The sequence below is a fragment of the Perognathus longimembris genome, chromosome 2 (assembly GCF_023159225.1).
Source record: "Perognathus longimembris pacificus isolate PPM17 chromosome 2, ASM2315922v1, whole genome shotgun sequence".
Classification (NCBI taxonomy): Eukaryota; Metazoa; Chordata; class Mammalia; order Rodentia; family Heteromyidae; genus Perognathus; species Perognathus longimembris.
The window spans coordinates 135248575-135264709 of NC_063162.1; the positions used below are offsets into that span (position 1 = coordinate 135248575).

Sequence of the window (16135 nt, forward strand, 5' to 3'; positions counted from 1 at the left end):
ATGTGGGATAATTGAGGTTTGAGGCTATCTCAAGGCAAGTTCTGGTGAGACATACTCTGAAAAACTAATAGTCAAAGGACTGGGGGCATGGCTCAAATGCAAGTGTGAGGGCTTGATTTCAACCCTCAGTATTGAAGAGAAAGAGAGGGGGGAGGAGATGGAGAGGAGAAGGAGAAGGAAATGAAGAGGGAGAGGGAGAAGGAGAAAGATAATATGTGTGCTGGCTGATGCTAACAAATGCCCATTGCTGTCTGACTTTGATCTCTGTTGGGAGGGCCAGTCTGCCAAATGCTTTGATCTCTATGTAGCCTTGTTAAACATGCCAATTTCAAGGCCTTACTGTCCACTGACCCAGAGCTGTTTCTGTGGCTAGTCATAGAGATGATTAAGGAGGTCAAGGTAAACATAACTCCTTCCTTGCTCCCCTGGGGAGGAGATAGTCTGCTATAAGTTGCAGAGCTAGTAGCCCTAGGAGCTCAGCTGTGAAGCACCTCTCACAGGCAGAGCCTACATCTGGGCTCATCCAACAGCTTAGGGTAAAACTAGTCCAGCTATGCAGCTACTCCCACTGTTTGAAGTGCTGGTGGGATAAAATTGTCTGGCTTTGATCCCTTGAATCTTTTGCCCATCCATGCAAGTGTGGTAAGTTAACTTGCCTGGTTGATATCAAGTCATTTAGATTTTAGAGTTTCCTCATTCTTCATCATCCTCTGTGAGACATAGATTATTTTTCAATAATGTCCAAACCCATGTATTCGTGTGTGTGTGTGTGTGTGTGTGTGTATGTGTGTGTGTGTGTGTGATGCTGGTACTGGGGCTTGAACTCGAGGCCTCAGTACTGTCCCTTAGCCTTTTCACATAATGCTGATACTCTACCACATAAGCCACAGCTCCACTTCTGACCTTTTTGGTAGTTAACTGGAGAGAAAAGTCTTCTGCCTGAACTGGCTTTCAACTGTGATCCTCAGATCTCAGCCTTCTGGGTAGCTAGGGTTACAGGCACAAGCCAAGGGTGCCCAGATCCTACATACACTCTTGTTCTATAATTTTTTCTTCTGTAAGTCTGTGAGACTCATATCCAATTAACAACCCCTAAAAAACCAGAAGTGGTGCTGTGGTTCAAGTGGTAGACACTAGCCCATGAGCACAAAAGTTCAGGGACACTGCCAAGGCCCTGAGTTCAAGCCCCCGGGTCAGCCACACACACACACACACACACACACACACACACACACACACACACACAGCCGGGCACAGTGGCTCACTATAGTAATTTCAACTACTTAGGACTACGGTGAAGATGGAAGATTGTGACTGCAGGTAGCTCCAGTAAAAGTTAGGGAGAACTCATCTCAACAAGTTAGGCCAGAGCTGATGGCTCATGCAGGAAATCCAAGTTACTCAGAAAGCTGAGGCCTAAAGATCTGAGTTAAGTGCCAAATCTGATAGAGAGCAAGCATGAGTGAAAGAGCTGAGTGAAAATGTGAGGCCCTGAGTACAAATCCCCGTATGTACATATGTACTTACACATGCACACATGTGCACATACACACACACACAGTTTGGAAGATGGATAAACAGGGAGTACAGTGGCAGAAGTGGAAGGTGAAGATAAAATTCCATCTCCCATAAATGGAAGTTCTGTCTCCTAGAACTGCTGGGATCCTGTTTGTTCCCAAGAAGATATGTATAAATGATACACAAGGGCTCCTCCCACTCTGGTTTTTATCTGGGTTTGGCCAAGAGCAAGGCCCGTAGGAGACCAGCTGGTAGAGGAGAGTAAGTCAATTCTGTCCCTCATGGTCACACAGACTGGCTGGGTCCCTTAGTAGTAGCAAGTGCTGCTTCTGGCCCCCAGGAGCCTACCACATGCAGAGGCGGCAAAGTTCACCTACCCTGCAGACACCCCAGTCCAGGCCCTGTGTCTAGTCTGTATTGTGGATGAGAACACAGGTGTGGGATTAAAGAAAGAGAGAAATCAACCGTCTGTCAAGCTCCTCTCCTTTTCTATTCCCTCCCCTGGTCCTTCAAACCCATGGCATGCATGTAGCCACCTGGAGGCTCTTATCCTTTCCTAGATTTTATGTTCACTCATAAGCAAGTGTGCAGTGGGACAGCATCTTACCAGACAGTCCCGACATCCTGGCTGGCGGTCACCTGTCCAGCTATGGCTTCCTTATTCTCTGCATCTCGTTCCAAGTGCCAAGCACCCCCTGAAGCCTTCCAGAGATTCCTCTTGGCCAGTTCCTTCCTGAGCAGACAACCATGGAGTCAAATTCATGTGGTGATTCTCCCAGGAAAGTAGATGCTGTGCAGACATCCACATGTCAGCCATATGTGGTATCCTCCAGTGCCTCATGCTTACCAGACACCCAATTAAAGACTGCTAGATGGGTCTATTTCTGCCATAGACAACACTGGCTCCCAAGCTGTTCCTTTCCCAAACAAAGGAAGGGACCCCAGCCTTTGTTGAATGGGCTTCTCATGGCAATTGCTTTTCCAGACACTATTTCTTAGATGAACATAACTCTACACAGCACCTAACTCCAGACAGCTTTCAATGGCTGATTAAACACACCATCTATAAGTGAAAAGAAGCAAGACATTGCTGTCTATAGTCAAGCCCACTAGGACATATCTGCAAAAACAATCCCTAATCAATGTACAAGGCATCTTAAAAGAGTTCTGAAATGAAGTCAGGCTCTGATAGCTCACACCTGTAATACTAGCTACCCAGGAGGCTGAATTATGGAGGATTCAAAGCCAGCCTGAGCAGACAATGAGAAAAAAGCTGCAAGTGGGGGGGGGGTGTTTCAAGTGGTTGAGCACCAGCCTTGAGTGGAAAAGGCTAAGAAATAGAATACAGGTATGGAATTCAAGCTCCAGTTCTTTCACAGAACAAACAAAAAAATTCTGATAGAATTCAGAGAAAAGCTCTCAAGGAATAACAGTACCAAGACTTCACATGTATGGAAGGGTAACTAAAGGTCCACACTGCCCTTGAAATTCTTGAGCCACATAATTGAGGGCCAGAGAAGACTCTACCCATGCTGACATGACAGCAGAGAGGGAATGGGTAAGCTGGAACTGGGAATGCACAGGAATGCTCACTTCTGACCCATACCCTCTGTACCACGGATTGATTCTCCAGTTGCTTCTCAGAACCACAGGCCATGAACTTGGGAAACAAAAACACAAAGGGCCAAGCCCAAAGCATGGTTTGAAAAGAGGAGGAGCACCAGGATGAGTGGCAAAGCTCTATCCCTTGAAGTGAACATTTGGACTTATTAAGGCCAAGGCCACTTACTTATGCAGCTATTACTTGAACAAAAGTATCCACAAGGCCAGAAATCTAGAGACACTCTTTAGGAGGACTGGTTTCTGCTTTGCTTCTAGTTCTTCCATGATAGAATAAATCAGTATATTTATCTCCACTGTAGATGTGGGTTGTATTTTGTTGTTGTTGTTAAAATATTACCAAGGAGAACTGGAGACATGGCTCAGGTGGTAGAGCGCTAGCCAGTGAGTGAAAGCATCAGACACTGAGTTTGAGATCCAGTCTTGGACAAAAAAAAAATATCACCAAGATATATCATGGTGGTGCACACCTATAATTCCAGCACTCTGGAGGTTGAGTTAGGAGGATAGAAAGTGCAGGCCAGCCTGGGCTATATGGATACTCAAGAAACCAAGGCCCTAGCCTTCATTAAAAATTTAAACTATATCAAACAAAGCACTATTTTGGGTAATAACTGTCACAGTAACTGGAAATGTACCATGTATCCATGAAGTACAAAGAAATGCTCACAGATGGCTTATTCTAAATTGGTTTTGTTGTTGTTGATGCCGGTCTTGAGGTTTGAATTCACAGCCTGGATGCTGACCCTGAGCTTTTGTGCTCAATGCTAGCACTCTACCACTTGATCCACAGCTCCACTTCTGGCTTTTTGGTAGTTAATTGGAGATAAGAGTCTCACAGGCTTTCCTGCTGGGACTGGCTTTGAACCACAATCCTCAGATCACCTAAGTAGCTAAGATTACAGGTGTGAGCTACCAAAGTCCAGCTTAAATTGTGTCTTGTCACCCTTTAAAGTCTCCAATTAAACATGTTGCCCTGGAGGAAGAAGTCAAGGAATGTCTGTCCCTCCTACGTGACCATTCAAGGACTACACCTAGTCATAAGAATGTCACATCCTTCCTGCCTTCTTAAAGTGCCTGGTTAGCAGTCCTGCTCCCTGTACACACCAAATTCCTGCAACAAGGAACAAGATGAGGGTGTTTCTTAAAATCATTTGTAACATTGCTGTAGCTTGAGTAGCTGGAGTCTCTTACATTGATGAGACAGGTATACATTTCTCATCCACTGTGTTCATTTCTACCTCAAGCACCCTTGGGTGTTTTCACTATTTAGACCCGAACATTTGGAGCTCACACCTCAGTCCTTTCATTGACAGCTAAAAGAGTCAATACCAAGTCTCCAACTATCCTCTTTTGTACATGGGACAACATTGGATGGATGGATGGATGGATGGATGGGAGGTTGGTCCTTCATGAGGATGAAAGACCCAGCCTCTGAGGGTGAGGGAGAGTTCCCCATATTGGAGTGAGGACAAAGATTGCACCCCAAGTTGTGTCTCTTTCTTCCATACTGCACCTGACTTTAGGATCCAAAAAGATTGTTTCTTGCCAAGTCATGTCTTTCTTTCCAGAATTGTAAGTGTTCATAATACTGGGGCTCACTTGTTTACCTTGTGACGTGAGCATCGTTCAGGGGACCCAGCACCCCAAGGCGCTCCTCAGTGCCCAGCCCCACTGAACATGCCTGCCAATGAATGTGGGACCTGAGGGAGATCCCCTGGGGTTTGTACCTGCTGATGCTGTTGAAAATAAAATTTGAATGTCTTCTCCTCCCTTCCCCCAAGGATCAATACCAAGCATTTTGTAAGTCTGGCAATTTCTTTAAGATTGAGAAGTCACCCGGGATTTCTTCCTGTCTTGATAGCTTTTGCTTCTCTCTCCTGCCCTCCCTCGTTCCTCCCCAGGTTACTTTACTCCTCATTTTTCCTTCCTCTCAGATCACCTCCTAACTCCAAACTCTAGCTCTCTCCTACATCTGAATCAGACATTCTAGCTCACGAAGGTGCTCAGCAAACAAAAGGCCCAAGACTAAAAGAAGCTACAGTGTTAGCAAACATTTTTTTTTTCCCTTTGTGCCAGCCAGTTCTGACGCTTAAACCTAGGGTCTGTCGCCGAACTTTTTTGCTCACAGCTGGTATTCTATCATTTGAGCCATACCTCAAGTCCTGCCTTAGAGGACATTTGAGATAGTAAGTACTTTGCTCTGCTAGGAATGACACTCTGAGGTAAGCACCTGACCACTTAATTATACTATTAGGCCAATATTTTTTGTATTTTTATTATTATTATTATAAAGGTGATATACAGAGGCATTACTGTAAGGTCCACCCACAAGAAGGGTCCATGCAGATGCCCCCACACACACCTGTTTAAGTCTGTGCCCAGTACCTGTGTTACCTAGGTAACTGGCACACCTCCTCCTTCTCTGAGGTCACATCCAATCCACCTGGTCATACCTCCCACCTTTCCCTATATAATCGGTTCAACATGAGTCCCTGGGCTTTCTTTCCTTTTCTGTCCTTGTCTTGCTCCCTTTCTCTCTTTCTGTCTTTCCTTTTCTCTCTTGCTCCTTTGCTGTCTTGCTCTCTTTCTTCTCTTTCTCTTCTCTTTTTCCTTCCCCTCTGTCTTCCCGTGCCTCCATCTTGTGTGGGCTGGCAGTTTGCTCTCCCCCAAAAGAACTCCTTTCTGCTTGAACCATGTGGCAGGTTTCCTTTCTGGTGAACCTTTTAGTTACCAGTTCATAAGTCAGATAATTAGTACATTTATCTGGTTTTGTTTTTGTTTTTTGGCCAGTTCTGGGGGCTTGAGACTCAGGGCCTGAGCACTGTCCCTGGCTTCTTTTTGCTCAAGGCTAGCACTCTACCACTTGAGCCACAGCGCCACGTTTGGCTTTTTCAGTTTATGTGGTGCTGAGGAATTAAAGCCAGGGCTTCATGCATGCTAGGCAAGCACTCTACCACTGAGCCACATTCCCAGCCCATGAGTACATTTCTTTTTGGACAATGTCACCCCTTCCGTCACTCCCAGTTTTTCCCTCCTTTTCTCACTAATAAGTTGTATGGTTCATTTTCAATATAGTATCTAATGAGTAGCATTGCTGTATTTGTTTACCCTTTGTTCCTCCATATCTGTTCCCCCTCTTAGACAGATAACTGAACAAACAAGACAAAAATAAACCTTTTGTTTCCATTTCCTGGAATTCATTTTAATAAATATTATTTTATATGATCAGAGGCACAAAGGCATTCTGTCAGGCCAATAATTTTTAATGGTACCAAGGACTGTTTCTATGTATTTGTAATATATAACCCATGAAAACATAAGTAAGCTTTGAAGAGACAGAATTTTGTAAGGGATACCTATCACGAGTATTTTTCATCGCTGAGCAAAAAGAACCTTTATAGAATAGGATATTATAGGCACAGGAACAGTATTATATCAGGTCCAGCTCCTTACCCTAAGATGGTAATTAGAGAGACTACCAGGGCAGAGGTGAAGGTCAGGGTAAGTTGCTTGCTTAACCTTCTGAGACACTCCTGGAGAGGGAAGGGAAGCATACCAGTTCATCTTTGAGATACTGACTACAGCCTTAGATTTAAATAGCGGAAAGAGGGCAGAGGGTTAGACTCAGTCCAGGAGGGCTCTCTGGTCTATTTGCTGGCTTTAATAAGGAAGTCACTGGTTCCTGAGAGGTAGATTTAACACTTGTCCCAAGATGTTTATCCATAAATCCTGACCTAATAAAATCCAAGGGGGCTACAGCAAAAGACAGTAGTGAAGATCCAAGTAGACAGTAACCACTTTTAGATAAAGCTGTTTCTAAGTACCTGCTACAAAAGATAGGTCGAGATAGACCAAATTCACATCTAGAAATTGTAATCAAATGTAATGTGTTTGTGTGTTGGTCAAAAACAAGTATGGCCAAGAAACAGAAGAGTGGAGGAAGATTTATTACCTGCAGCAAGTAAGAAGAGCTCAGGAGTTATCTTCAAAGGGCTGCCCTCTCAGAACAAAGGACCAGGAAGCATTTTGGGAATTTTATGGGAGAGTATATTCACCTAGCTGAGTATTTTAGGGGCAGGCACATTTCTGAGCATGCTCATTCCTGATGGAACTCAGTTTAAGGTCATGGTGTAAGAAGGAAAAAAGGGGCATGTTTAACTCACTGTCATGAAGCACTTTATCCTTGTGGGACTTTGTGCAAGACACTTTTTTAAAAAAATTTATTTGTTTATTAATTGAACACAAATTTTTTGACAAGGTGTTGTGCAAAAAGGGTACAGTTACATAGTAGGGCAGTGTGTACATTTCTTGTGATATCTTACGTCCTGTTTTTCTAGCTCTTCTCTAGGTCCAGTAGACATATATACAATATACAATGTATCAAGAACATATACAGTAGCCACGTGGCCAAACCCAAGATAGTTCGCCTAGGGCTTTAAATGTAATGTCGATATTAGACCATATGTCTGTCGACAGTAGTCTTATATGAACGTACATACCTAGCTTTTGAGCTATTGTATTCTCCTGAGAGGTCAATTTTTTACCTTTTATGTTGAGTAATGGTTTGATTTTAGTTACATACTGTTGGGTCGCTGCCCCAATCCTGTGGGGAATACTATTTGACAAGCAGTTTTGGTTTCACAGACTTGGTCTCTACTGTCTCTCCGTCTCCCTTTGTTAACAGTCATATATCAGGGAGATCATGCCCCTTTGTTTTCTGTGTTCTAGGCTTGTCTCGCTCAACATTATTTGTTCGAGTTCTGACCATTTCCCTGCAAATAACAATATTTCGCCATTTCTAATCGCTATGTAGTATTCCATTGTGTATAAGTACCATATTTTTTGGATCCATTCGTCTGTGGGGGGGCATCTGGGTTGTTTCCATATTTTGGCTATTGTGAATTGTGCCACGATAAACATGGAAGTACAAATGTCTTTTTGATATCTTGGGGTTTGCTGTTTAGGATAGATGCCTAGGAGTGGTATGGCTGGGTCATAGGGTAGGTCTATATTGAGCTTTTTGAGAAGCCTCCATACTGTTCTCCAAAGTGGTTGTACTAATTTGCACTCCCACCAACAATGGAGAAGGGTTCCTCTTTCCCTGCACCCCCTCCAGCATTTGTTGTTGCCTGAGTTTAGAGTATAGGCCATTCTAACTGGGGTGAGGTGGTATCTCAGGGTTGTTTTTATTTTGTGCAAGACACTTTGAAATTCTTTAGCCATGTGGATCTTGAAGACTCATATTTTATATGAAAACTGGGAAGTGACAGAAGGAGCCTCTTGAGCCCCCAACTCTTTTGTGCTCAGTTATTGGTGGGGCAGCCGAGCAGGATGGGACCAGGGGGAGTCTTAGTGACCAGGATCCAGAGAGGCAGTAGATGGGCCTTCTCACAGCTAGAGGTCACCATAAGCTCACTCAAACGGAGAACAAAACCTTCATAAAGCTATTAATACCCCCTTAAAATGATTCTAAAGAATACAGTTTAGAAAAATGGCTTAAGTCTTTCTTGAAAAAGTCTTCCTTCAATTTTTTTTTGTGCCAGTCCTGGGGATTGAACTCGGGGCCTGGGTAACTATCCCTGAGAATCTTTTCCTTAAGGTTAGTGCTCTACCACTTGTGTGACAGTGCCACTTCTGTTTTTTTTTCTGAGTAGTTTATTGGAGATAGGAGTCTCACAAACTTTCCTGCCCTGGCTGGCTTCAAACCATGACCCTCAGACCTCAGTCTCCTGAGTAGCTAGGATTGCAGGTGTGACCCACCAGCATCTAGCTGTGTATTCTTTTTATATTTTCCATTATTCCTTTCCAGTAGAAAAAAATCAACACACAATACTACACGTTGTGTAAAATAATGTTTTATGAGGTTTCACTTTCCCTCACCCATTCCCATTCCCTTTCTTTCCTTCCTTTCTCCCTTTTTCCTTTTCTTCCTTCTTTTTCCTTTGACAGAGGCTCACTGTGCAACCCAGGCTAGTCTTGAACTCATGATCCTCCTGTCTCAGCTTCCCAAGCACTGAGATTACAGGAATATATCAATACTTCCAACTACTTTTAAGATATTAAAGAGTGTCCTCAAGGGGAGAAAAAAAAAGTCACTTCTGTGGAACCTCTGTACACTCTCTTGTCCTCAGCTGGATTCACCGAGTGCATCTTAAAGAGGCAAAGATGACATGAGGAAGGCAGGCAAGTGTGGGAGCTAGAGGGCCGCCTGTCTTCCCAGACCAGGCTGAGGAAGTGGATGTCCAATAAAATGTGGGAATCACTATCCACTCCAGGAAATCCAACCTCTGATATTTTTTCACAGCCACTTAAGCAGAAAGATGCCACCAGATGGCGCCATGCTGCAGTTGGGCCCCTGGAGGATGGGATGGGCCACTGGTAGGCCCACGGGGAAGCAGGCTACCTACAAGCTTCTCACTGACTTTACACCAACACCAGCATACCCCAAGCACAATTTTGAACCCCACTTATCAATCCGTAGTGGAGAATTACTATTTTTGATTCAAATTCATGATTACATTTCGTGACTTCTAAGTAGAGGCATCCATCCATAAGCATTTATATATTGGCATTATATATTGTAGTTTTATTTTTATATTACAGCTAGAACAGTATGTCTATTTTTTAAAAAACACATACAGGTAGGTTATAATCACTATGACTTATTTCAGGATAGTAAAGGAATGTGACAAAATATTTGTCATGCAAAGAAGATTTGGGATAATAGAGTTGAGGATCAGTATAATACAGTACTGAGTTCGACAATGCTCTGTTGACTTCGGTGACACTAAGCCAGTTCTGTCACCTTCTCAATTTTCTTCTCTTCTCACCTCACAATGGGTTCCTCAGCTTGTGGCTGGTACGCTACTACTTGAGCCACACTTCTACTTCAGGTTTTAGGTCAATTTGTCTGTCCAAGCTGGCTTTGAACCTCAATTTTCAGACCTCAACCTCCTGAGCAGCTAGGATTTACAGACATGAGCCACCAGCACCCAGCAACAGTGTTATTTTTATTAGCATGAATTAATTATACAAAGGGGTTTCATTGTGATATTTCCATACATCTATATGATGTACTTTGATCATATTCAACCTTTTTATTACTCTTTCTGGTATCTCTTCCCACTCTTTTTAGACAATTTTAAAGGATTTCATTATTCTATTTTCATACACTGTACAAAGTACTTTGGTTCTCCATCTTTAAATGATGCTACAAATATCCAAATGACCCTTGGCAGAAAAAGAAAAGTTCCATGATCCTGGCCCAAAGCAAAAATAGTATCAATACATAGTACATAGAAAAATAAAATGTGTAAGCCAGGCACTGGTGGCTCATGCCTGTAATCCTAGCTACTCAGGAGGCTGAGATCTGAGGATCTAAGTTTAAAGACAGCCAGGGCAGGACAGTCAGTAAGGCCCTTATCTCCAATTAACCATCAGAAAACCTGAAGTGGTGCTGTGGCTCAAAGTGGTAGAGTGCTAGCCTTGAGCAAATAAAGAGCTCAGGGACAGCACCTAGGCCCGGAGTTCAAGACCCATGACTAACAAAAAAGAGAGGAAAGAAGGAAGGAAGGAAGGAAGGAAGGGAAGGAGGGAGGGAGGGAAGGAGGGAGGGAGGCAAGGAGGGAGGGAGGGAGGGAGGGAGGGAAGGAATGTATGCTACCAATAGCAGAAAAATCAGGAGAGAAAAACTGCAAAGACCTATTATAAGATCCTCATACTACACATGAAGCAAAATAACATTTGCAGGTAGGTTTTGATAAACCAGGGATGCATATTGTAATGTCACTAAAATTTCTTGAAAATCAGTTTATACAATACAAATATATGTTAATAAAATAGTGGTGGTAAAATTGAATAATAAAATAAAAGTGGTTAATAGACTTGGGAGACAGAAGAGAAACAAAGAACAGAAGGAACTATGGCTCAATATAGTAGTTAGATGGTAATAATAGCAATCACATTAAATGTGTATAATCTTCCTCTTTTGGGGGGAGCAGTGGTAGTGGTGGTGGCACTGGTGCTTGAACTCCATGCTAAGCAGACACTCTACCACTTGAGCCACATCCCCAGCTCTGATGGTCACTCTAAATGAGTCAGCTACAATCACATTATCAGACTGCATTGGAAAGTAGAACCCAACTGTTTATTCTCTAGAAGAAATTTACTTTAGGGCTGGGAATGTGGTAGAGTGCTTGCCCTGGGTTTGATTCTTTAGTACCACATAAACAGAAAAAGTCAGAAGAGGCACTGTGGCTCAAGTGGTACTGTGCTAGCCTTGAGTACAGAGAGGTTCAGGGACAGAGCTTAGGCCCTGAGTTCAAGCCCCAGGACCAGCAAAAAAAACAACAAAAAACTACTTTAAAATATAAAGAAATTAAGAGGGTAAAAGTAAGAAGACACAGAATTCTATATGGCACACAGATACTAACCTAAAGAGAGCTGAAGTAGCTACTCCAGAGATCAGAGGAAGTAGGTTTCAGAACAAGGAATCTTATCAAAGATAAAAGGGGAAATGGTGAGATAAAGGGTAAAAGGCGAACCAATGCAATAGCAATACTTACAAGGCCATATGCAGTAAATCAATTGAACAACTGGGGAGTGGGAAGGGGTAAGGATTTGGGAGGAGGGAAGGTGGGAGAAAAATGAGGGAGGAGGTAACAAGTGTGATAAGTAATGTATTTTCTGCCTTACACAGGAAACTGTAACCCCTCTGTACATTATTTTGACAATAAAAATAAATAAATAAACCAAAAAAAGACAAAAGGAGCACTACATAGTGATGAAGGAATCAATTCTCCAAAGTAAGTGTTAAATGTGTATGCACATAACAAAAATGATTCAATACAGAAGGCAAAAACAGAAAAAAGAAACTTACAAATCCATTGTTATAGGTAGACACTTCAACACTTGAGTCAGCAAATTGACAAAAATAAAAAGTTAAGGATATGGAAAATCTAAATAATACTATCAAGCAACTAGATAAAATGGATATTTACTGGACATTGTATCTGATGATCACATTATGTACTTTCTTTTCAAGTATATATGAAAATTCATTAAGACAGACTACAGCGTGGGCCGTAAAACAAATTCCAACATTAAAAAAAAAGCATAGAGGGGCTGGGGATATAGCCTAGTGGCAAGAGTGCCTGCCTCGGATACACGAGGCCCTAGGTTCAATTCCCCAGCACCACATATACAGAAAACGGCCAGAAGCGGCGCTGTGGCTCAAGTGGCAGAGTGCTAGCCTTGAGCGGGAAGAAGCCAGGGACAGTGCTCAGGCCCTGAGTCCAAGGCCCAGGACTGGCCAAAAAAAAAAAAGAAAAAAAAAAAAAAGCATAGAAATCATACAAAGTGCAAAATCAGACAACAAAATAAAGTAGAACCAGTAACAAAAGGATTTCTGGGAAACTCCCAAGTCTTTGGAAATCATACAACATTTTTTTAAAGATAATTCATGGGTCAAAGAGGACTCAGGGGAAAAATCTGAAGTACCTTCAACTAAATGGAATGAAAATGAAAACACAGCATATTAAGATTTATGGTATTCTGCCAAAGAATCAGCAGGATGAGGAATCGTTCAGTGATGCTCTTTGGAGGTTGGGGGAAGGCTTGACTACAAAGAAGCATGAGGTAATTCTTGGGCTGTTGGTACTATGTAACTGTGAACTTATGAAAACCCACTATGTGTGCCACTAAGAATAAGTTCCATGGCATACGAAGAAAAAAAATTACCAGGTGCCATTGGCTCATGCCTGTCATCCTAGCTACTCATGAGGATGAGATCTGAGGATCCAGGTTCAAAGCCAGCCTGGGCAGAAATCCTCAAGACTCTTATCTCCAATTAATCAGAAGAAAGCTGAAAATGGAAGTATGGCTTGAGTAATAGAGCACCAACCTTTCTTGCAGAAGCTAAGCAAGACCATGAGGCCCCGAATTCAAGCCCAAGTACTTCCACCCCCAAGAGAAAAGAGAAAGGCTCGGTGCTGGTACCTCATGCCTGTAGTCCTAGCTACTCAAGAGGCTGAGCTCTAAGGATTACAGTTCAAAGTCCACCTCTGCAGTAAAGTCCATGAGACTCTTATCTCCAATTAACCACCAGAAAACTGGAAGTGGCACTGTGGCTCAACATGGTAAAGGGCTAGCCTTGAGCTGAAGAGCTCAGGAACAGTGCCTAGGCCCCAAGTTCAAGCAGCACAACTGACAGAGAGAGAAAGAGAGACAGAGAGAGACAGAGAGACAGAAATAGAGACAGAGAGAGAGAGAGAGAGACAGGCAGAGAGAATAACCAGAATGTGAGGGAACCAATGGTGGAGCACAGATCAAATAAATAAATGGCATAACAACATTGAAGAGGGTGGGGAAGGAAGGAGTCAATCTAAGTAACTAGGAAACTGTGAAAACTTGAGGAAAAAATTAATATCAGTGCTGGGGCTTGAATTCAGGTCTGGACACGCTCAGCTTTTTCACTGAAGTACAGCATTTTAGCACTTAAGCCACAGATCTACTTCTGATTTTTTTGTGATTCATTGTCATAAAAGTCTCACCAATTACCTCTCTGGGCTGGCTTCTAACTTGGATCCATAGATCTCAGCCTTCTGAGTAGCTGGGATTACAGGCAGAAGCCATCAGCACCTAGCTGAGACATGCTTATAGATTATGACAATAAACCTTTCCTGGTCAGAGAAAAGTTGAAAATATGTAAAAAAAAAATTAATAGTATTTAACTTCCTGTCTTCTTTCATTTAGCCTTCTAGCATGAATCAGTAATTTGTTCTTTTTTATTTGGGAATGAGAGTGCATTGTGTGAATGTAATGGTTTGCTTAGCCACATAGCTGCCCCCAAATACCTGGATTGATTCCAGTTTGGGTGATAGAGCTGCTATCCACGTCTGCACTCATGAACATACATGATATTTACTTTTCAGTCTCTTTAGTAACCCACTCCTACCCACTCACTACCAACCTGGAGGACTTCCTTAATGTTTCCTGTCTGCCATACTCTCAAGAGTTTTAGATAGGCTTTTTTCATTTCTGCTGGGTGTGTGTCTGACATTTCCTCACAGTTAGCTTTGGATCATATTCTCTTTTGGACGGCATGTTCTGGGGGCACTGCTGTGCTAGCTCAGAACCTCACATCAGGGGTCTGATTTTATTGCATGCCAGATTTTTGCATCATAGCATCACCATTTCCTCCTGTGGAGGTCAGTGGGATTGGGGAGCGGGGTGGGGGGGGGGGGGCGGATGATATTCCAGGATTGTACTTGTACCTAGTTCCTCATGAAACTTCTTGTATTCCTCAGCCTCTGAGACTAGTAAAAACTCTTGCTTGGATCAACACCTCTGAGGGTGTTAAACGATTCTATTTCCATTCTACAAGTATCATATTCTACTGGAAGGAGAAGCATTGTCTTTTTATGTATCTAATTATCTATGTACTTACATATCTACATAGTACTACCTACCTACCTACCTGTCTTCCATCATTTGTCATCAGTATGACTCATGGGTTCCAATTTTATTCAAGAGTCTGTAATTCACTACTGCCATATTTGGGTTTGGTGTTACTGTGTTCTTAATAAAAACCATACATCCCTTTTATTGTTAAGTCATAAAGAGGTATCAAAATTAAAAGCAAAAATTACAGGATAAGACTTACCAAAACTATTAGGATCATCAAAGAAAGTGAAAATGGAGCTAGGCACGGGGCAATATGAATTAATGAACATGGGAAGGACAAGGATAGGGAGAACAATGAACATGTGCTGAAGATACTCGGGGAGAGGATCTGGTAAAATTTTGATCATGAGACATGAGCTTAGTTAAGATAATGGGATAAGATCCCTACGCCCCACTACGTGCTTAAGAGTCATCCTCACCATTTGTGCTGTCTCTGTCAGCCTCTCCTTCCTCGGCCTATTTTTCATCCTTGATCAACTCCAGCTCGTACATCCCCTACCACTTACCATTTGAGCATTTTCTTTCTAACAAACAAGATATTCCAGTCTTACCTCTTCCTAACGTTGGAACCAGATATTTCTCTCAGGAAAAACAGTTCCTTATAGGAAAAAAATAGTCTTGGCTTCTTCCTACTGTGAACTCACTACAGTCAACTCTGTGATGAATAGTTAGAAGACACACACACACACACGCATGCATGCACTCACTCATCCATCTATAGTTATTTTCTTTTTGTGTGTGTACTGGGGAATCAAACCCAGAACCCCATGCATGTTAAGCACACACTTTACCACTTTACTGCCTAGCCCTCTAACTCTACAAAAATGTAGGGTGTTTTTTTTCCAGTCCTGGCCTTGAACTCAGGGCCTGGGCACTGTCTCTGGCTTCTTTTTGCTGAAGGCTAGCACTCTGCCACTTGAGCCACAGAGCCACTTCTGGCCTTTCTATATATGTGGTGCTGAGGAATCAATCCCAGGGCTTCATGTATGCGAGGCAAGCACTCTTGCCACTAGGCCATATTCCCAGCTGTAGTTATTTTCAAAACTGTGTTCATCCTAATTTCTCTTTCAATCCACCATCTATCTCCAGTTCTTTCTAGCCTTCCCACACTTGCCAGGGTTATTATACCTTCTCCTTTCTCATCTGCCCTCTCTCCCAGCCTTTGAAAAGCTCTGTTCTCCTCATCCTCTCCCAGAATACTGTACTCTAAGGAATTGGTAGATACACCAGTCTTCATGTTAATGAGATCATATGGTACTTGTCTTTCTGCATCTGGTTTGTTCACTTAGCATAGTGGCCATACATGTCACTGTTACCAGTGCAGGAGTTCCTTCTATCATAGGTGAGATTAGAATTTGAATTCAGGGCCTGAGGGCTATCCTTTAGCTTTTTTGTTCCAAGCTGGCATTCTATCACTCCTTCTGGCTTTTTGCTGGTTAAATGGAGATAAGAGTCTCATGGACTTTCCTGCCTGAGCTGGCTTTGAACTGAAATCTTCAGATCTCATCCTCCTGAATAGCTAGAATTATAG

At 42.7% G+C, this 16135-nt stretch overlaps 1 pseudogene; it reads left to right on the forward strand.

Moving 5' to 3' along the window:
• Window positions 1-1849: 1849 nt before the first annotated feature.
• LOC125347441 lies at window positions 1850-1955 on the forward strand (annotated as a pseudogene).
• The last annotated feature ends 14180 nt before the right edge of the window (window positions 1956-16135 follow it).